Source organism: Trichosurus vulpecula, chromosome 5 (assembly GCF_011100635.1).
Source record: "Trichosurus vulpecula isolate mTriVul1 chromosome 5, mTriVul1.pri, whole genome shotgun sequence".
Lineage (NCBI taxonomy): Eukaryota > Metazoa > Chordata > Mammalia > Diprotodontia > Phalangeridae > Trichosurus > Trichosurus vulpecula.
Window position 1 is genome coordinate 81,068,844 of NC_050577.1, and position 22,029 is coordinate 81,090,872.

Below are 22,029 nucleotides of genomic sequence, written 5' to 3' on the forward strand. Positions count from 1 at the left end.
GATATGGAAAAGCTATAAAAGAACTGGCCCCAGTACAACCCAGTAGACAAGTGTTTCCATTCTTGGCTAACGTTCCACCTCTTCTACATATAGGAAACAGGTAATAAACCTAATGCCATTTTGTTTGGACAGTTATTTAATCACTCTAAAATGCCACATTACCACTATGGAATGGCTATAGTAACTTTGCCATATTTCAAAGGAAACAGAGCTTAAGGGTAAGCTAGAGTTTGGTGTTCTGCCAAGCTGAAAATAGTATTTAGCAGGCTTTTAATCTATTGCATAGGTTATTGTCCCCAAGAGTGCCTTTATCGTTCTCAGATAAGAAAAATGAGAACAAAGGGTTATTTTCACTTACATTCAGCAGCTGATGGTATTATTACTGTGTCATTACCAGTCAAAGAGAGGTACACTAATAATCACCTCCTTTTAGCATGCTACAGGCAGTAAATATTTGTAGATTGAAAAGTAAGCAGGCAGCAGAAATGAGAGGTCTTTCAATCAAAGGTGGTTGATAAAGTTCTTTCTAAAAAGCTGAGCCCCAGAAAGAGGCATTTATCCTGCCTGTGGGTTTGTTGATTGCTGCAACATATTTCAGTCTATTGGCATCAAGAGATATTGGCAGTAAAAGGTACTTTACAACTCTGTTTATCATATGCCTGTATCTCATTCCTTAAGAGTTTCAGGTCCTGGTCCATCTCTATTGCTAATTCTCTCTGTCACCTTGGACAAGTCATTTAACCTTTGATGACTTTAATTTCCTTATCTGTACAATGAGGAGTTTGGACTCAATGATCACTAAGATTCTTTAGAGCTCTAAACTTGTAGGATGTTGGAAGGAACAACAGCATTTATCCTCTGTGATATATAGGTTTATAAAAATGTCTATTACTCTGTCCTAAATCCATCTTATTCTCATTAAGTACACAGAATTAATATAAAAGTCCTTAAAAAAATAAATGTTTCACTTTATGATTAAACATATGCAAATATAGAAAAGATGATAATGCAATTTTGTCCTAAAATTATTCACTGATGAATACTTTAAAACATTGAAGCTTTGTTTGCCAAACAGTAAACATCTATTCAGCACTTACTATGTGCCCTGGCTAGGTGATAGGGATAAAAATACAAAGAATGACAGAAGTTCTCTTCCTAATTTACACCACTTCATACTTTTTCTCAGCTTTAAATTTAAGTAATATAACCAACATTTTGAATGCTTGCTATGTGAAGCTATGATAGTAGCACATTAGCCTCCTTGTTGTCTTAAGGTTTCTTTAATTTCAATTTAAATCCAGATAAAAAGTTTGTTAATTGCTTAAATCTATACTGAATAATCATTGTATCCTGGATTGTGAATTTAGGGGAAAGTTTTATCCTTGATTCAGTTCATCTCTTAGCATCATGGTACGTGATTACCTTGTAAATATATGTGCAGTACCCAATTAATTTATATTAGAATGTTCCTGAGGACTAAACAAAAATTGAACAGTCCCTCACAATTCAGACTCAAAGTTATCTATTTCTTAGTCCTTGAATTATATATATTATATATATATATATGTGTGTGTGTATATATATATATATGTATGTTTATGTATACATATACACACACAAAGAGAGACATAATGGATAGGTAGAGATAGAGGATAGATAGAAGAGGTAGGTAGATGCATAAATAGATACATAGATAGTAGAAATAGATTTTAGAAGAGATAGACATAGAAGAGAGATTGATATATAAGTACACAGATAATAGATAACAGAAGACATAGATTATAGAAGATATAGACAATGGGCGGATGGATGGATGACTTAGTGAATGTCCTTCCTTTCTAATTCCTACTTTGAACCTAGGTTTTTTCCACCATGGGGTTAAATCTATTGTTTGATTCAATTAAATTCAGCACAACCAGGATTTATTTAATATCTTCTACATGCCAAGCATTGCACTAAGTGTTGGGGATAAGTAGGCAGAAAGGATGAAAAGAGTTCCTGACCTTAGGGAGCTTGCCTTAAACTATACATTTTTTGAGACAGCTAAGTGACACAGTGGTTAGAGCACTGAGTCTGATGTCAGGAAAACCTGAGTTCAAATCAGGACTCAGAAAAATAATTAGCTATGTGATGCTAAATCACATAACCTCTGTCAGACGCAGTTTTCTCATCTGTAAAACGGGAATAGTAATAGCACCTCTCTTCTAGAGTTATTGTAGGGATAAATGAGATAGTATTCATAAAATGCTTTGAAAACTTTAAGTGATATAGAACTACTACTACTACTACTACTACTACTACTACCATTATTATTATTATTATTTTAATTAACTCCAGAACCTTTAAAGTATTTCTAATATTCCCTGGATTATGTAAAACATTGAAATGACACAATCAGCTGCACTTTTAAAGAGACAATGTCAGAGCTTGAAGGGAAGTCAGACCACCAAATACAACCCCTTATTTAAAGTTAAGGAAACTGAGTCCCTGAATGGATAAGTGACTTACCTAAATGCCATTACTGTCAAAACTGACTCTAAAACCGCATTTTCCATTTCCCAGTCCAGTGCCCTTGCCATTCTTAAGCTGAAAAAAATACTGTGCTGTTTAATATGGAGACAGATACCATTGTCACTCATTCCCTAAATATCATAATTTTATGCTTAAATAACTACATAAATAGTTTAGATTGCATCTTGCTCAAAGACAATATAGGTTAAGCTGAATCACATAGTTTAATAAGGTTATTCACAAAATAGCTTTCCATCTTCATTTTTCCCCCAGTGGCTTGGAAAACTGAATGAGATCCACGGCCAACTCTGTCTTACTTTCATGTGAAAAAATACTTATTTCACACACTGTATCTAGCAACATGTATGTACAGTGGTGACCTCTATACAAGAAACAGCATAAAGGAGTTTAGGATATGAGATTAATCAGTTCTTCTCACTTCAGAATAGTCAACATGAGAGGACTGTTAAGAAATTTAACTAGTGACTTTCCCTTTATAAGACACTACATGTTGTGAAGACTTGAATAAAACTAGTGTAGCAACTTAGTAAAACCTCCAGAGATGTAAATTCTTATCTTTCTTTGAGTGAGAAATACAGGGAGTCATCAAGGCAAATCCAACATATTAGATGATAGAGTCAGGATCCAAAAGCTTTTCACAATGAACTGAATTATAAGAGATGGATGTTGGTAGCAATAAATGCAAATTTTTGCATTTAGGTTCAAAAAGACAGTGATACAATTATAAGATAGAAGAGCATCACCAAATATCTTATGGGTAAAAAAATCCAAGATTGGAATCCAAGCTCAATAAGAATTAATATAACATGAGAGTGAAAAAAAATGTGATCTTAGGCTTCAGTAAGAATTAAATAATGGTCTAAAATAGGGAATTATGAAAAGTTCAGTATGACTCTGCCGTTACCCACATTTAGGAAATCTCTAGCCCTTGGTCACCTAATCTTATTCACAAGACTCAAATGACTGAATTTTTAGTGGTCATGTGATTTATTAAAACAAAGTGAGTTAAATAATTGTGGATGTGATGTTACACAACACATTGGCCCCCAGATGGCGTATGGATAGCTAGAGAGACAAACATGGAGTCAGGCAGACCTGAATTCAAATTCTTCTTCAGATACCAAACCAGCTGTGTGACTATGGATAAGTCATTTAATAGCTCTCTCTCTCTCGCTCTCTCTCTCTCTCTCTCCTTCTCCATAAAGGACCACATAAATATTATTCCTCCTATCATTTATTATCAAATAACTCAATTATAAAGAAGATTTCTTATAGAAATACAGTCGATGAAGAAATTACTTTGCCCAATTGCTATGCCCATCAATCCTCCCAACCATCCACACACTACCCCCAGAGAATAGGGAAAAGGATCCTAGGAATTGCATGGCAAGAATCAATACATATCAGCTCTAAAAACAGTGGAAGAAAAAGCAAAAGGCAGAAGAGCTGAATTAGGTCTCCCAGGCTCATATCTCTAGGCTGAGGTTTCATTGCAGTGGAAATCTGCATTTTGGTCTTATCCCACTGGTTGCCCTGCTCCCTGGACAAAAGATCATCTTCTGAACTAGCACCCTGTTCACACCTTCACTACTCCAGCTTTCCAGGATCTGTTCTGGCTTCTCCTCTGCTGTACCAGCCTTGACTATAGCAGAAATCCCCATGGCAGCAAGTAGCTAATGGTGGACAGCTACATGTCCATCTGCACTGCCAATAGCATGAAAAGAATGGCTTTAGGTAGTAGACTACAGTTTTTCTCAAAGGCAAGAGAAGAGGAAATCCTAGGATGTTGGGAAATGCTTAAGCACATACATTTACCTACCTTCCCAGTTATCTCACTGCTCTACCATCATCCTTATCACCTTCTGGAAGTCATAAGGAACACTAGTTACAAGAGAAGTTAAACTGAGATTTGAACAAAGCCAGGAGAACCAAGAGATGAGAGGAGGGAGAGAATTCCAGGCACAATGGACAATTGGTGAAAAAGTCTGGAGTAGAGAAATGGAGTTTCTTATGTGATGAATAGTAAGGTAGTAGTGAGAAAAGATTGGAGATGTGGGGAAAGAGGGAAGATGTTATGAAGGGTTTTGAATACCAAACAGAGCATTTTATGTTTTTGTGGTGATAGGGAGCCACTGAAGTTTATTGAGGCAAAGTGTATGACATGGTTAGACTTGCAATTTAAGGAAAATTAATTTGGCAGTTGAATGGAGATGATCTGGAGTGAGGAGAGACTTTTGGCAGAAAGACAAACCAACAAGTTGTTACTATAATCCAAGGATGGGATGATGAAAGCCAGCACCAGTGTCTAACAACCGGGAATGGTCAGATTCTGTAATCCTGTTACTTTTTGTCATGCTGCTCTAAGAGATAACTATGGAGACTGGACTAGGTCCCTTCCATTGTTGAAGTTCTAGGCTTCCAGTTGTTATTTGTGTGTGTGTGTGTGTGTGTGTTGTTGTTGTTTTGTGTTCATACATTGTCCATAGCGATCCAAATAGGAGATTGTTTCAAGCTGAGAAATGAGCATGCCTTGGCACATTCAAACCCTCACCTTGACACACACCTACGAAAGAGAGAAAAGGGGCAAGAATATAGATTGGAGCATGCAGGGTCATTGACAGGTTTCTTCCATCTACAGGCCTGACTTCAAATCAGATGCTCTGTGACTTGTATTAGGTGAGGACATCTGAGAATGATAATGTTCCTAAAAACAAATCTTCCCAGATATTGTAGACTTTCTATTCATATATCCAGTGGTGTTTATTGATCTACTTGGAATATCAACCTGTTAGGATGCTAGACTTGGCACCATTTTTGCCCATATTATGGTAAAAAGGGGAAATGTAGCCCTCTCTGGAACAGGGAGGAAGGTACTCTAAGATATGTTCATTTCCTTCCATTAAAACTCTGCCTCTGCAATATATATGGATATAAAATAAGTACACCATGAGATATAGAATATTTCCAACATGGGAAATAATATGCAAACATCTCAAAAGGATAAAAACAATGGAATTTCCCCTCACCTCATCCCCCGAATATGAAGGTTCCCCTGCTCTGGGAGGAGAGGGTAATTGGATTACTTAAAGGTATCATGTTAGCCATTTAAAAGTGATAACAACATATTTTTTAGAAGAAAATAGATATTTGATATCATCCCTAGGGTTCACCAGTGATGTTTGGGCATTCATCTGTTTTTATACCAATTCAGTAATGTACTCCCTGAAGGTCACTCTTTAGGAAAAGCCCTAATTAAGATTTCTGCCTGCAGCAAATTGTGGGAGCGGTAATACATCACACTGTAGCCACCTAGCTCCAGATCACTGGCTGCACCGATCTAGTCAGGTGGCATGGACAAATATGACCATTTTCATTTTTCTGGGAATCATTTTTGAATGTGAGTAGAAAGATAGCCCCAATTATACATTTTTTTCTTTCTTCTTTTCCTCAAACCTGAAATTCTGTGTCACTGAGACTCTGTTTTTATCACCAAGAAGAATATATTTTTTCTCCAAAGAATATTATGAATTATAGAATAGAGAGAGATTTGAGAGAGGTGTGTATAAATGTCTCCACATAAAATCTGTGACTGTGTATAATGCACCCACAAAGTACCCAGACATACAATCATATAGATCTCATTGACCTTTCCTCTACAATTTCAGCAATTATTGAAGAGAGGCAGCAGTATAAATATTAAAAAGCATTACAGTTGAAGGACTCCAATCTGCTCGTAATTCAATTAATTTCCTTCCATCTGTTTTCCTTTTCCTTCTTTCTGAAATTATTGTCACAAGGTCTCTTCTCATTCCAAGGGCAGCTACTTCAAAACTCAGAATAAGAAGAGGTTTGTCACTATCATAAATGTTTGGAAGATTCTACAAATACATTGAGAGGGTGTCGTTCTTAGCATTCCTATAACCTTGAGAATTTGGTTCGTTCAGAAAGCTGTCATTTCATTTTATTTTAAGAGTTGAAAAAATCAACATCATCGTGACCCATTCCCCTAAGTACATGGCTTATCAAAACCATAATCTTGTTTCTTTTCATAAGTTAGTATAGCAACATGCCCCAGTCTCCCAAACAGCATTTTCTGACCTTAGGGCTATCCCTGCTTCCCTAAGCCTAATATGAATCTCATGTTCCTAGTTCCTTGTCTCAAGCCCCTAGAGATCAAAGATTGAAACAAGTCAGATAAAAAATCACAGAGCAGACCCCATCTCTCCTCTTTCGATATAGCAGACTTTATAAAGCACTCTATTCTCTTATTTTCTGGCCCTGGAATACTATAGGAACCATCAAGGAAGGAAGGAAGATGAAATATTGAACTCCTGTGCCACTGCATTTAATTTCTACAAATTTTCACTGCTATTCCCTATACTTTACTTTACTCATTTTATTGGAACTTTCAAATAGAGGATTAGCCCTGGGTTTTTATTTCATGAGAAAGGGAAGGAAATAAGAATTTATATTGGTTGCTGTTGTTTTCCTTCATTTCTGAATCTTAATGGACACATTTAGGGTATTCTTGGCAAAGATATTGGAGTTGTTTGCCATTTCCTTCCTAAACTCATTTCATTGATGTGGACTGAGGCAAATGGGGTTAAGTGACTTGTCCTGGGTCACATAGCTAATAAGCGTCTGAGGTTGGATTTGAACTCATCTAACTGACTCTTTCTGGAGCTCTACCTACTGCGCCACCTAGCTGCCTGTTTATAAGCACCTGTTATATGCTCCAGTCTCCCAAAGAGCATTTTCTGACCTTAGGGCTATCCCTGCTTCCCTAAACCTAATATGAATCTCATGGTATGTGCCAAACTGTTTTTTTTTACAAATATTTCATCTGATCCTCACAACAACCCTGCAAAGTTGTATTATTTACAGTTGAAAAAACTGAGGCAAACATAAGTTGAGTGACTTACCCAGGGTCACACAGTTAATGTGTATCTGGGGCCACATTTTAACTAGTCTTCCTAAATCTGTTCCCAGTACTCTATCAAGTGCACCACCTGGTAGGAATGGGGTTAGATAAAGTTGAATGTAGTAGAGGAAGTAGGAGGATGTAGGACTGCATATCCTTTATGCATCCTAGGGAAGGACAGACATTTAGAGAATCCCATAAATTCAGAGGTTCCCCCCACACTGAGTTTTACCTTGCTTCATTGACTAAACCTTGGGAAGTCCAATCTGTGCTCCAACTGAACTGTGTCCAGGCAAAAGTTAGTGTGGTTGGCTTTCCAGTGCTCCCTTAACTACAGTGCTTGTGCTTTTCCTGTGTTATAGCAGGGACAATTGCATTTACTAGGACAAATCTAATGAATGCTGCATTTAGTACTCAAAGCTGGGTTTCGACAAGAAAGGTGAACTTCAACTCCAACACACAGTTATTTAGCATTTCTACTGTGCCGGATCCTGTGGGTGATACGAGATTAAGTAAGACCTGAGCTCTGCCCTTATGAAGCTCATGTGGAAAATTTAAGTAATTATTTAGCTAATTAGGGATGTTCATTTTAACTACTGTATGTAGATAAATTATCTACCTATAACTATCTCTCTGTCTACAATTTTAGCTGAAGCTCTCTAGACTAGCTGTCTAAGCTTCTTTGATTTACTGGATAAATTACCTTTCCACTTTGTTTTCCCCCGGATAGACACAGGAGGATAGAGTGGAATCTTAGGGATGGAAGGGGAAGAGATTTCTAAATGGTGAAGGATACCAGACTAGATGACCTTTAAGGTCCAATGAGACAATTCATACCATAGAATCTCAAGCAATCACCTCCCCCTTCCCATTCCCATGGTGGAGATTCACACAGTAGTGACAAAGACCAGAGAGTAGACAGATAACCAAATTAGGAGCTGGCCCTAGGAGGCATGGATTCACTCCCCTGGATGTGGCCTTGGCCTTGCCCTGGTCAGAGTCGCAGAACCCCAGTGTATCAACCAGCCCATAAGGGTTACTAATTCCCTGCCAACTCTCCTCACACAGCAAATTATGGAAACCAATCAACATGACCAAAGAAGAGTAGGGAAATACTTAAACTATCTCTAGCTAGGGTGAAGTTCTTCACTAGAGCCAGTGCTTTACTTATTTGTCCATCACTATCATGTCAGAAGTCATCATTGAAATAAGCATCAGCCCCAACCTCTACATTTTTCTTATTTTTTTCTGGAAGAGAAACAGCAAGCAAAGATTTTTTCGAAGCTTAAACCTTTCTGGTAAGGGCTTATTATTCTTATTATTGACCTTACTGAGGCATACGTCATTATAGGGTGGCAGGACTGCAGTGAGAAAAGCTAAGTGTTAGGCCAGCAGTTCAGGGGAAGTCAGTAATCAACCACTGCCAGCAGCTCCCCATCATGTTTAATGGACCCTCTTCCTCAGCACAGAATGAATCTGGGCAGCCCTGACCTTGCCTATCCACAAGGGAAAAGATTTGAGGCCATTGTTCCGGAAGACACAGGTCTTAGTCAAGTAGACATCTTTGAGATGGTCAAGAGGATGAGCTCAGGTCTACGTTCTTGGGATACTTAGGCTGGGAGTGAGAGGTCAGAGTGGCAAGAGGTTAGCTAAAAGGGAATCTGGTACTTTATTTCACATCTCCTCTGCTCTAGCCAGAGCCTCAAATATACCTTGCTCATTCCCACCTTGAAGTGGTTTTCAATCATAACTCTATCCCTCCCCCCACCAATTGTAAAGTCACCCCCACTGCTACTTTCTACCTATTCAAACCTTACCCATCCTTCAAGTGCCACTTCATCCATTCACCATCCATCTCTACATTCATCAAACATTTTCTGAGTGTATGTGATACGCAAAGCTCTGTGCTAAGTACAAGTGAAGCCTTCTTGGATAATTTCTTTCTATGATGACCTAAATCTCCTCCAAAACTCAATAGTGGACATATGTCTATATTACTCATTTGCTGATGAATACTTCTTTATGTTGTTAAGCAACTGTTTAGTATGTACACCCCTTCTCCCCTTTACTTCTTTTCTAATCCCCTGGACCCCTGCAGTTCCTAAAACAGTGTTATATAAACAGTAGATGCTCAGTATATATTTGCAGAATGAATGCATGACATCTTGCATGGTATAGTAGACAGAAGAGATGGAAATGACTTTTGTTGCTAAGATTAAGCCAATATCAATGTTTGTGCTCATTAAGTGTAACTGCCAGTGTGTTCAGAGGATCTGGCTTTGAGACCAAGCTCTGTCATGTAAAGTCTGTGTGCGTGTGTGTGTAGTGTGGACAGATCTCTTCTTTTTTTCTCAGATTCGGTTTCTTTTTCTATAAAGTGAGAAAAATAGTATTTGTAATACCTACCTCAAAGGGCTGTTGTGAGGAACATACCTTATGAATTTTAAAGAACCATATAAACATGAGTGGCTGCTCAAATATTACTTACGCCTAAATTAATGAAAATCATCCTGAATGGTATAGCAGAAAGGAGTTGGAGTCAGAAGATCTCCATTTGACTCTTGAATCTCTTACCTATGTGATGTTAGAGAAATCGGAAGAGAGAGCGCTGGCCATAGAGTCAGAAAGCCCTGAGTTCAGATCCTCTCTTACACACTAGTTATATGGCCCCAGGCAAGTCCCTTAACTTCTGTCTCAGCCTTCTCATATATAAAATGGGGTAATGATGGCACCTAGGTCCCAGTATCACTGTAAGGATAAAATGAGCTAACATTTGTAAAGCACTTTGCAAATCTTAAAATACTTTTCTAGCCATTATTAATTATCTTTTATAATTCTGACCCTCAGTTTCTTCATCTGTAAAATAAGGAAGTTGAAACACACTATCTCTAAACATCTGGCCTATTCTATATCCCATGATGCTATGCCTTTGGGGGCAGGGAGGAGGAAGATTCTTGGTTTTACGCTCAACTTGGACACATTCACTTGTCTTATTGGAAGATGCTATTGGCCTGTTTCCCTGGCTGTTTCCATTTTTTGCCTCTATCTCTGCTTTTGCTATTTATTTTATAAATATTTATTTTCTTTCTTTCTTGCCATTCCCCCAAATTGAAAAATAAAACAAAAATCACTCATAATAAATATGTATAGTCCCGCAAAACAATTCTATAATTGGCCACGTCCAAAAATATAGGTCCCATTCTACATTTTTAAGTCCATAACATATCTGGCAAAAGATGGATGGTATATTTAATCTTTGGTCCTCTGGACCCCATGGGTTAAAATTATATTGATCAGAGTCCCAAAGTCTTTCAGAGTTATTTTTCTCCGTGATGTTGGGTCAATATATAAATTACTCTCCTAGTTCTGCTAACTTCACTCTTCATCAATTCATAGAGGTTTTCCCAGGGTCCTCTGAAATTGTCCATTTCTTTATTTCTTATGGTACCTATGTAATATTCCATTACAGTCACATACCATAATTTTTTTAGCCATTCCCCAACAAGAGGGCAAACCCCTAGTTCCAATATGAGGCCACTACCAAAATTGCAGCTTGAAAAATTTTGTCCATTTTAGGTCCTTTTCCCCTTTCTTTGATCCCTTTAAAGTAAAAGCCTCCTAGTATTATAGCTGAGTCAAGCTTTTTTCCTGGCTCAAGAATATTACAAATTGACTTTGTCTTATCCCATTTGCTTTGGGCAGTTATAATCATTACAGTTATAAATTATCAATATAGTCCTAAGTATGTGCCAAAATCTTTCTAGTTTCATCCAGACAATTCCATCCCACCCATTCCACCTTTAAAGCAATCAAGAAGGAATGCTGAAGCCATTTTCTATAGGAAGCTAGATAGATAAAACATTTAGTAAGCACTTTTGCATATATATTGTCTTAGCCAGGTGATATGGGGTATATAATATAACATAATATAACATAATATGATTAATATAATTAACATAATATAATTAATTTAGCATAAAAATATAAGCCAGGGGGGCAATGAAACTATTGAAATACAAATACCATAAAATAGTGGGGAAAGTACTGGATTTGAAATCAGAGAACCCCTTATCAATGTCTCCCTCTGTCTTACTACCTCAGTGACCTGGGGAAAGTAATTTTGCCTCCATGTACCTCAGTTTCTTCCTCTGCAAAATGAGGAGGTTGAACTAAATGGCTTTTGAGATTCCTTCCAGCTCTGAATTGATTCATCTATGAAAATGGACCGATGTAAGCCAAACATTTTCATCCTGATAAATTGGAGGGGGGAATTGTGAGATTCCTCATAGATTCAGGAGAGTACAAAAGATATCATAAAGCAAATCAAAAAAATATATCAGTAATGTAAGATAATCAGCAAAAACTGTCCTGTAGTGGCATTTGAAAAGTGACACCAATGTATTGGGCCGTCTATTTCCTTTTTTTCTTAATTTCTATATCATGGATACATTTAACATAATGATTCATCATGAAAACACTGATTGTTTTTAGTATTTCTGTTAGCACAAGGCACGTTACCTACAATGTTTTTTGTGTGTCACTTTTCAAACCAATTTTAAAGGATTTTTTTTCTTTGCAGCCAAATGAGAGAAATAGAGTCTGCACATGAGAGATAGTATTGTCCTGGGAAATATCCAATGGATTAATGTATTTTGACTGAAGGTAGCAAGAAATTGTGTTTCCGTTTGTGCATATGGGCTTATTGTGAATACGTCACATCAGGAGCAATTTGTTAAACAAGAAATATAGGCTGTAAAAATAGGAAGGGAAAATAAACTGAGAAAGTCAGATTCAATAATAGCTTTGATGTGTATCTTCATTGTTAATAGCAGAGATTCTGACTCTTTCATTCTGTGAAAGAAAAATTCCCCATACACCATGAAACAAGAAGGGATGTTGTCGTTTAAGTTACTTATGTGACATATCTGAAACTGGCAAGGTAAGGTATTCCAGGAGTGTCGATCTGTAAACACCTCCGAAGTTGAAACCATTATAACAAGGTAAAACCTGTCTAACTTGATTAAACATCATGATATTATATAGCTCGGTTTTTCCATGATACTTCTACCTGGGAAATGCAAATGTCTTTTGGAGCAAGACAGCAATGGAGGATAGAGAAACACCTGACTCCAGGACAACATTGCAAGATAAATAGATGACCTCAGTGAAGCACAGCCATGAGTGAGCAGTGAAGGGTCATCAATAACCACTGGAATTACTGATGTAGCTAGACTCAGCCAATTTGGCAAGCTGTTTATAGAGCTTTGGCTCTGCTTTTGGGTGGGGAATGGGAGGTCAAGTAATTTTTTTCAATTTTGATAGAGTCACATTATTACTAAACTCACCTTCTGGGGTGTGACCATGTGGAACACACTATTGATGGGTCAGGAAAATGTTGTCAAAGAATGGAACAGAAAGAGAGATTTCTGGGATCTTCCAGAGAGAGCTTTTTTCCTCTAAAGCAGAATATGTGGGAAATCCATCAGTTATAACACATTTTACATCCTTATTTAGCAAATATTTGTGTTGCCTGGGAGAAATGAATGCCCAGATTCCCTATGGAATTATGGGGCAGAATTGTAAAGAGGTTACTTGGAAGGCTGTATCTTATTATAACAATGTAGTACTGTGTAGTTTGTGTTATGGGATTCTTGGTGTTCTGAAAGACCTGGAGCTAATGATTACAGAGAAAAAATAGCAAAAGAACTACATGGTATGGAGGAAGAAATAATGCTGAAGCCTGCCATCCTGACCTTTCCATTATCCTTTAGCATTATTTGAATCACTTAGTTAAACCCCCTAAGAATGGTTACAGAGGGAAAAAACCCAACAAGGAATTCTTTAGGGAAAGAGACCTCATTTCTCTTTGTAGGAAAGATGCTTATTTCCACCTCTATGTCCTTGCTCTTGACCTTTATTATGACCTTCTCACCCCTTCATCTATTCTAGTCAGATTTTACTTCTGTAGATTATCCTGAGACTATGACCTCTTAGAAACCTTTCTGGGAGTTATAATCCACACTGCTCTCTTCCTTCAATGAACCTTCATTTTATTGCATGTCTGCACCTTTTATGTGACACTTAGGTTCTTGTTTCACAGATGGCAGTCTTATTTCCCCAAAGAAATCACAAGCTCCTTGAGGACAGAGATTTGCCATTTATTCTGATTGCATGCCTGACTCTGCCTCGTTACTAGGATTGTTCTTTGTACATGCTTTAGACTTTTCAGAAGCTTCTGCTTGCTTCCAGTGTCTCATTCAATCTTCCTAACAACACTTTACAGAATGTATTAGCTTCATTTTACAGGCAAGTCAGTTGAGACAGAAGAAGAATGTGGTAGGTTAAGGTCAAATGCCTGGTTAGTTAGCAATAGAACTGATAATAGAGCCCTGATCTCCTGATTCATAAGCCAGTCATCTTACAGATCAGTTAACAATTCAGGAAGTGTGTGTTTAGCACCTACTATGTGCTAGGCACTGTTTTAAGCATTACATCATATTGCTTTCTAGTAAATAATAAGTAATCATATATTGATTGATCAATTATAAAGTGTCTGTATGGAAATGATAAGCTCATGAACAGATTCCTAATTCATTTTTGCAAAGGCAATCTTCTTTTAAAAAATAATAAATTTTTATTTATATATTTTGGTTTTGCCTCACCTACATTTCTCCACATATTTTTTTCTTTATTTCCTTATCCCAGAGAAACATATTTCATAACAAACATTAAAAAAACGTTTAACCAAACTAGCCAAATTATAAAAAAATCTGAAACTATCTGTAATGTTTCATAACCATAGTACTCTACCCTTGCAAAGAAGGAACAGAGGTGCTTTCTTCTATCTCTTATCTGGGGCCAAGTTTGGTCATTATAATTTTACATTCAATTTGAACACTTTTGTTTTCATTTTTTTCCTGTCCGCTTACTTCACTTTGCATCAATTCATGTATGTCTTCCCGGGCTTCTCTGTATGCCTCAGAGTCATTGTTTCTAACAGCATACTATTCCATCACATCCATATGTTTAAATATGAATTAATAAATTATTAAATATGAATGAATATGCAACCTGTTTAAAAGCTTGATCTTCAGACCCCTTTAAAAGTCCCAAATAATAAAAGAAGATAAATTATAGTAACTCTCAAAAAACCAAAGAATTAATAAATATGATCACATCTTCCATTCAGTGTTTTAAAACACATATATGCAAGCATTGCTAAGGTCTTTAAGGTAGGACTTTTGCAATAATATATAAGTCTATAATGTGTTTCCATACTGAAAGTTAATCTTCTGTTATTGGTTAAAAGTTTATGCTTAGAAAACTTCTAAGATAAATGAGGTACTGATACAAAAGGGCAGATAAGAAATAAAACAGTCAAAAAGTCTCTGTTGGAGAACAAGAGAGGAGAATAGTGCTAATGTAAAGGGGCTCAAGAAGGGTTAAGAAAAATCCATTATGAATTAAGAAATGGAAATAAGAGGTGATGATGCCTGAAATTTGCATAGCACCTCTATAACTTAACCAAGAACATTCTTAGAATGCTACTTTATGAACAACAAAAAAATTGAATGCTGTGTAATTATAATGACCAAGATTTGCTCCAGAAAAAACAAAGTGTGTCTTGCTCCCTTCTTTTCAAAATGGAGGATTATGAGTGTGGAATGTTGTATATACTACTTACCTCATTCGATGTGCTGCTTAGTTTTGTTGAACTGCTTTTCTTTTTCTTTTTTATTCTTTGTTATAAGCGATAGACCACTGCTAGGAAGTGGGGAATATATTCAGAAATGAAAGTGATATAAAAAGAATCAATAAAAATTTGAAAATGAAAAATGATCATTTCTATGAAAAAACTAAGCGTATACAGAAAGATAACACCAAGTATCATTGAGAAGATAAAGTTATATTTTAGGTTATCTCAGAATAATAAAATGTTTTTATTTTACAATTTTGTATTGTGAGAGTAGAAATATATCTCACTCACTTGGCCTAAGTGCCAAATGTCAGGGATAGTTATCAAGTCACCTATAAGATGTGATTTAAAGGATGCATAGAAAACACCCTAGTGCCTAAATATCTTCCATTGCCACAAGGTACAATGCCAGAAATTGCTGCTGTAACAGACTCAGTCCATTTCTTTAACATATGCTGTCTCCATATTTAATTTAAAATACGAATAGTACTGCAATGGCTAATATATGAAGGTGATATCAGATAACCCTACTTAAGATTCAGCCCTCCATTTTCTGAATAGCACCACTTGCTGGACTGAGGTTTTATTAGAAAGTCAAAGAAAACACAAGAGAACATGTGTCTACTCTTGAAAACTGAAGCTATCCTCCAATGAACAACCCTCTAAAGCCTAGACCTTCAGTCATTCATAGGTATGTGCCTCCTACTGTTACCCACAGCAGATGTTGACCCTGGAGTCCCTCCATTATAACATGAATAGAGCTTTGCATGTGGGCTGCTCACATAGTTCTAGACAGATACGTAACTGAAGAGAGGAGACCTTAGTAGTCACTAGTATGACTCCATTTTACAGATAAGAAAGCTGGAGATCCAAAAGATTAAGTGACTCTTCCAAGGTCACATAGGTAGTAACTATAACTAGAATTTGAACATGTTTTGTCTCTGAAACTAGCATACATTCCCCTGTACCATATAACCTCCTGAGTCAAGGTATCTTAAGTCAACAAGCACTTACTAAGTGTCTACTACTTACTAGGAACTGTGCTAAGTACTAGAGAATACAAAGAAAGGCTACAACAGTCCCTGCCCTCAATGCACTTATCTAATGAGGGAGACAATATGCAAACAATTAGGCCTAAATAAGAAACATATAGGACAAATTGGAAGTAATCTTAGAGGGAAAGCACTAGCATTTTAAGGGATTGGGAAGGACTTCTTGTAGGAGGTAGAATTTTAGCTGAGACTTTAAAGATGCCAGAAAAGCTAGGAGTAGGAGATGAAAAGGAAGAGAATTCAAAGAGTGGGGAACAACCGATGAAAATGGACAGAATCGGACATTTGAGTGTCTTGTGTGAGGAACAGCACAAGTGTCTCAAAGACAATTCAAGATCTAGGTACATAGGGAAAGCTATGTACAGTCCATTCGTTCTCCAGCCCAATTAACCTCAGGGACACTATTGATTAGGTAAGGATGAAGAAGGGTCCAGTCCCCATATCTGCTAAACCAGGCAATCTAGAAAGCCAGGGACCTACCTAAGAATGAAGATTCAAGCCTCAACCCCATCTTCAACCATGTAGATCACTGTTAATATGTAGAAAAATAGAATATGGCATTGAAATATATAAAGGATCCTTGTCGATCTACTGTGGAATAAAAGTGTCACTTATAAGACTCAGAAGCCCAGGCAGTCCAAGAAAGTGAAGAATCCCTCTGTATTTGTGGGATATGCCAGAGAAACCTTTAACAGGACATTATTGATGGCCCTCAAAGCCCATCTTATGATCTTATACTGTGATTAAAACTATTCAGGGGAGGATAGTTAAAAGGGTAAAGATTTATTCAACCAAATTCCAACTTCAGAGTTATGAGAAGATTTTTAGTGGGAATTTCGTTAATATTTTTGAAAATGCCTTATTGTAACTTCTTGAATTGAAATAATTCTTAAAAGAGTCAGTGATTACTTCTCCCCATATTTATTGTTCTTCAACCCATAAGCTTAAATATTTTTTTCTCTCTCTGACAGTTAAGAAAGGGAGTTTCAAGTGGCCATAAATTGTCTGTGGTTGTATACTTTAATATTGCCACAAACAAGACTATTCTTCAGGTGCATGTGTTTCCTGAAGTTACACTGGTGAGCAGAGGTGTAGAAGCGTCAAAGAATCTTCCTGAGACTTTCATTCCACCTTCCTCTCAGTGTGACTGGAGGTATAATGTAAAATGGCTGGCTTTGCCTCTCCTGGATAAGAGTGGTATTGCTTCAAGAGCGGTTTAAAAAAAAAAAAAACTACTCTGCAAATAAGAGTTCTTCCTTCTGGTGGCCTTTCTGATCTGGTTTCCATGGAAACGGCGGTCAGATGGAAGAGGGTAAGGTAAGGGGAAGTTATAAAAAGAAGTCAGTCTTTAAAACCCTTACCTTGTTTCCCCCAATCTCATGTTCGTTTCCATGGAAGCGAAGGCAATAACCATTCGCCAGATGTGTTTGGGGGCTTCGCTTTCCTGAGCTGTCAATCAAACACCTTTCTGGAGGGCTAAATTCATACTTTAAAAACTGGAAGGTTTGTGGGATTTTTTTAGTGCCTTTGCAATGCTGTCTTCTGAAAACCCTTCAGGGTTCGGGGTATGGGCTTTCTCCATTCTGTTAAGATTCCCCCCACCCTAGTTTTCAGTACCTTACTTTCCTGTGTGCATTACCCAATCAGAGAATTAGAGGAGACCCAGATAAAAATATGTTGATGGGTCAGTCCTTCTACGACTTGAGTTTATCATTGACCAATTTGCCCCTTGTAGGCTTGACTTCCAAAACCTCCCTCCCCCATGATCTCTTTCCTATCTCATCCCATCATACATCCTATATGGCCTCCCTGCTTTTTATAACTGTCTGTGTTTATGGCTTGACAAACTATAGACAGCTCCTTTCATTTATAAAATAAAGCTCTACAAGGCAAAAACTTATCTTCCCATTATAGAATTATCTAATTTGGGTTTTTTTTAAACCAAGAAAAAGAGCTATTGTTTTAAACTTACAAATGACAGTTCTCACACGCAAAATTTACCTTTCAGTGAAAAAGTGAAGTTTTTTTAAGCTGTTTTCAGAACAGGTAAGGATTATTTTTCATAGTTATATTTTGACTGCTTTCAAGACGAATAGATTCTCACCTAATTTGGAAAAGTCACTATGATTAAATTGTTTCAGGGTCAAAGACTAACATTTTGTTCTGCCCAGAAAAAATTAACATCATCTTGTCAACCAGTACAGCAATCGTGTTAAGTGTTCACATCTGTTTTTATTTCATTGCGAAATCCTGAAACACAAAGAGACTAAATTAGTTTTGTACACAGTAAGCTATCACAAGTTGAGGAAGACCAAATGACCTCCTTCTCCAAACGTTATTCTTTCCACTAAGGCCTCCCATCTCTCCAATCAGCAGTGGAAGGAAAATTTAAAATACTGGTGAAAACAAGTACTGATTCTTAGACTCCTGTTGTAAAATAAATGAAATATTAGGCTTAATGAAAATTAGATAGATATTTTAACAGTAAACCACTCTGCTCTCTACCATTTTCCATTTCTTAGGGTTTCATGAAAATCTGTAGGGAAATTATAAGGGTACATCACTGGTTTTCTAGGTCCGTACTATCAAAAGCTCCTTGCTTTGAGGCACTGATAAATGCCTTTAGAAAGCTCTGACTTCTCTAGTAGAACAGCCCCTCCCCCTACCATGTTGCAGCAGTTCTTTCTAATTGGTAGTGAGAAGCTGTCCAGTATATTTAGGCTGAAAAGATTATAACTTTTGTGTAATGTACATAAGTTATCTTCTATGATTCATGGCCATGATGTAAATAACACTGATCGTAGAATAAACATATTTATGTAACACTTTAAAATTTCCAAAGTGTTTTCCTCAAAATACACGGGGGGAGGGGGTTGAAATGAATAATAGAACTATTATTAAACCCATTTTACAGGTGAGGATAAGAGAGTTGAAGTGACTTATTTATAGACCCACGTGTTAAAGATGGAGTTAGAATTCTAACGGATGCCTTCTACGTACAAGCAAAGCGCTCTTCCCATTGCTAATTTTCTCCATTTATAGATGGGACAAGTGAGTCCCAGTGACTAAGTTACCAAATAACATATAACTAATAAATAATGGAGATGGAATACTAGGACACCGACACCCTACTCCCAGGTACACTTTGTAAGCCTTTGCACATTCTGTTCATATGCCTAAAATGTCAGTATTCACCCTCTTCACCTGTTCAATCAGATCTTTCAAAATCCAATTCAGTTGCCAACTCATCCAACAAGTTATTCTTGATCCCCCTCTCTCTTACTGGAATACCCCCAGCACAAAGTGTGTTGGTTTGTAATTCTCAAACTTTTATCATGTCATAGTCCCTCCTATAACTCTCTGCGTTGGTATTTTAACATCCTACTATCTTTGTGCAATTTGTGAGCTCCTTATGTGTCCCTGTACCTGGAAAGGTGCTTTGTATATAATAGGCACTTAACATGTGTTTATTATAGGAAGGAGGGAGGGAGGAAGGAAGGAATGAAAGGAGCAAAGGAAGGGAGACAACCCTAAGAAGTCAGTGCTATTATTATCTCCATACTATTATCTCTATTATTAAGGAAACAGAGACAGACAGAAGTCAGGTGACTTTTCCAGAGTCAACACACCTAGTGAGTGTTTGAAGCCAGATTTGAACCTTGGTTTTCCTTTTTTTGTTGTTGTTTTGTTTTGCTTTGTTTTTGGAGGGAGGGAAGGGAAGGCAATTGGGGTTAAACGACTTGCCCAAGGTCACACAGCTAGTAAGTGTGTCACCTGTCTGAGGCCAGATTTGAACTCAGGTCCTCCTGACTCCAGGGCTGGTGCTCTATTCATTGCACCATCTAGCTGCCCCTAACTTAGGTTTTCCTGACCAAGACTCAGACATCTGTCCTCTGTACCCCCTAAGTTGACGTTTTTGTTTTCTAATGCTTTTTATAACTGATTTCTGAGGTGAATTTAAAAGAGAATTACAAAATGTTGAGTCCAAAGGAATCTTAAGAATTATTGAGTTGAAAGACTTCGGGTCACTAGGCCTGGGCCAATGAAACGCCAGGGTACTGAAACAACTGGCAAACATCAAAGATCTCAGAGGACAGGGGATTCGCCACCTGACTGGATGTTAGGAGATATCCTGATTATTTTTTAAAAGAGCATGGTTGGAAAACTATAGAGGCCAGTGAACTTGGCTTTTATTCCTGGAAAGATTCAAGAATATAGAGCCATCAAAGGGGAATGGTTTCTGAGCATTTGGGGGAAAATAGCAGCAATCAGTAAGAATTTGTGGGCCTTCATCAAGAACAGGCCACGGTAAACTAATAAGTTCCTTTTCTGATAGAGATAGTAAATTGACAAATCAGGGGATTTGCCACTGTCTTAAACTAGATTTCAGCAAAGCATTTGACAAAACTTCTCATGATATCCTTATGGACAAACAAGAAAAGAGGTAGCTGATAGTATAATTAGATGGATTCCAAGGTGTTTGGATGACCAGACCCAAAGAATATTCATTATTGATATGGTATTAATGTGGAAGAAGGCCATTAGTGGAATGTCCTATGCTGTTCAACATTTTATCAATGACTTTTAGGAAGGCAGGAGGGATAGCTATGACACTAGATAACAGAATAAAGACCAAGAAAGGTCTAAATAAAATAGAATGATAGGCCAAGTCTATTCGGGTAAAATCAGTAAGACTAAGTGTAAAGTTCTGTATTTGAGCTTAAAACAAATATCAACTATATAATTCAAGATTGGGGCAAAGGCAGACAACATTTTGGAGGAGAGAAAAGATGTATAGGTATTAATTAGATCAAGTTTTAAAATGAATTAACAATATGATATGGCAGTCTAAAAAGCTAATATAATAGGCTAATATGATCCTCACCCGGATTGGGCAAATCAAGTGTCCAGAATGTGGTATGTAGAAGTCTTACTATATTCTTTTTATTTTTTTGGAGGAGGGAAGGCAGGGCAATTGGGGTTAAGTGACTTGCCCAAGGTCACACAGCTAGTAAATGTGTCAAGTGTCTGAGGTCAGATTTGAACTCAGATCCTCCTGACTCCAGGGCTGGTACTCTACTCACTGTGCCACCTAGCTGCCCCAGTCTTACTATATTCTATTCTAGTCAGACTATATCCTGAGTATTGGGTTGAGTTATAGGTGCCACATTTTAGAAAGGATATTGCCAAGCTGGCATGAGTCCAGAGCAAGGAAACCAGGACAATTAATGGACTGGAACCATTTCATGTGAAATTAGGCTGAAGGACCTAGGGATATATAAACTTTAAGAAGATGAGACTTAGGATGAGCAAGAAAACTGTCTTCAAATATTTGAAAGGCAACAGTGCAGCAATAGGACTGGACTTATTCTGCTTGGCACAAGAGGGCAGAACTTGTATCAAAGTGGTAAGTTGTTTAGATGCAATATAAGGAAAACCTTTATAACAATTAGAGCTGCTTGGAAGTAAATGGGTTAGCCTTTGGGAGGTAATGGGTCCCCCTTCCCTTCCCTGAAGGTTTTCAAGTGAAGGCTAAACACCTCTGCCAGAATCACAGAATTATAAGAATCTCAAAATTGAAAGTGATCCCAAGGGCAACTCAGCCCAAGGAGAATAATGCTATCTGCGAGATTCTCATCAAATGGCTACTCAGCCTTTGCTGAAAGACTTTCAGTGAAGAGGAAAACCATGACTTCTTTAAGAAGTCTATTCAACATGTGGAGTTCTTTTCACCTTCACTATTGTTGGAAAGAGCCCCCACATTGATGAGGTCACACATCAATCTAAGCATCCCTCTCACCAAACAGAAAAGCCATTCCAACTGTTAT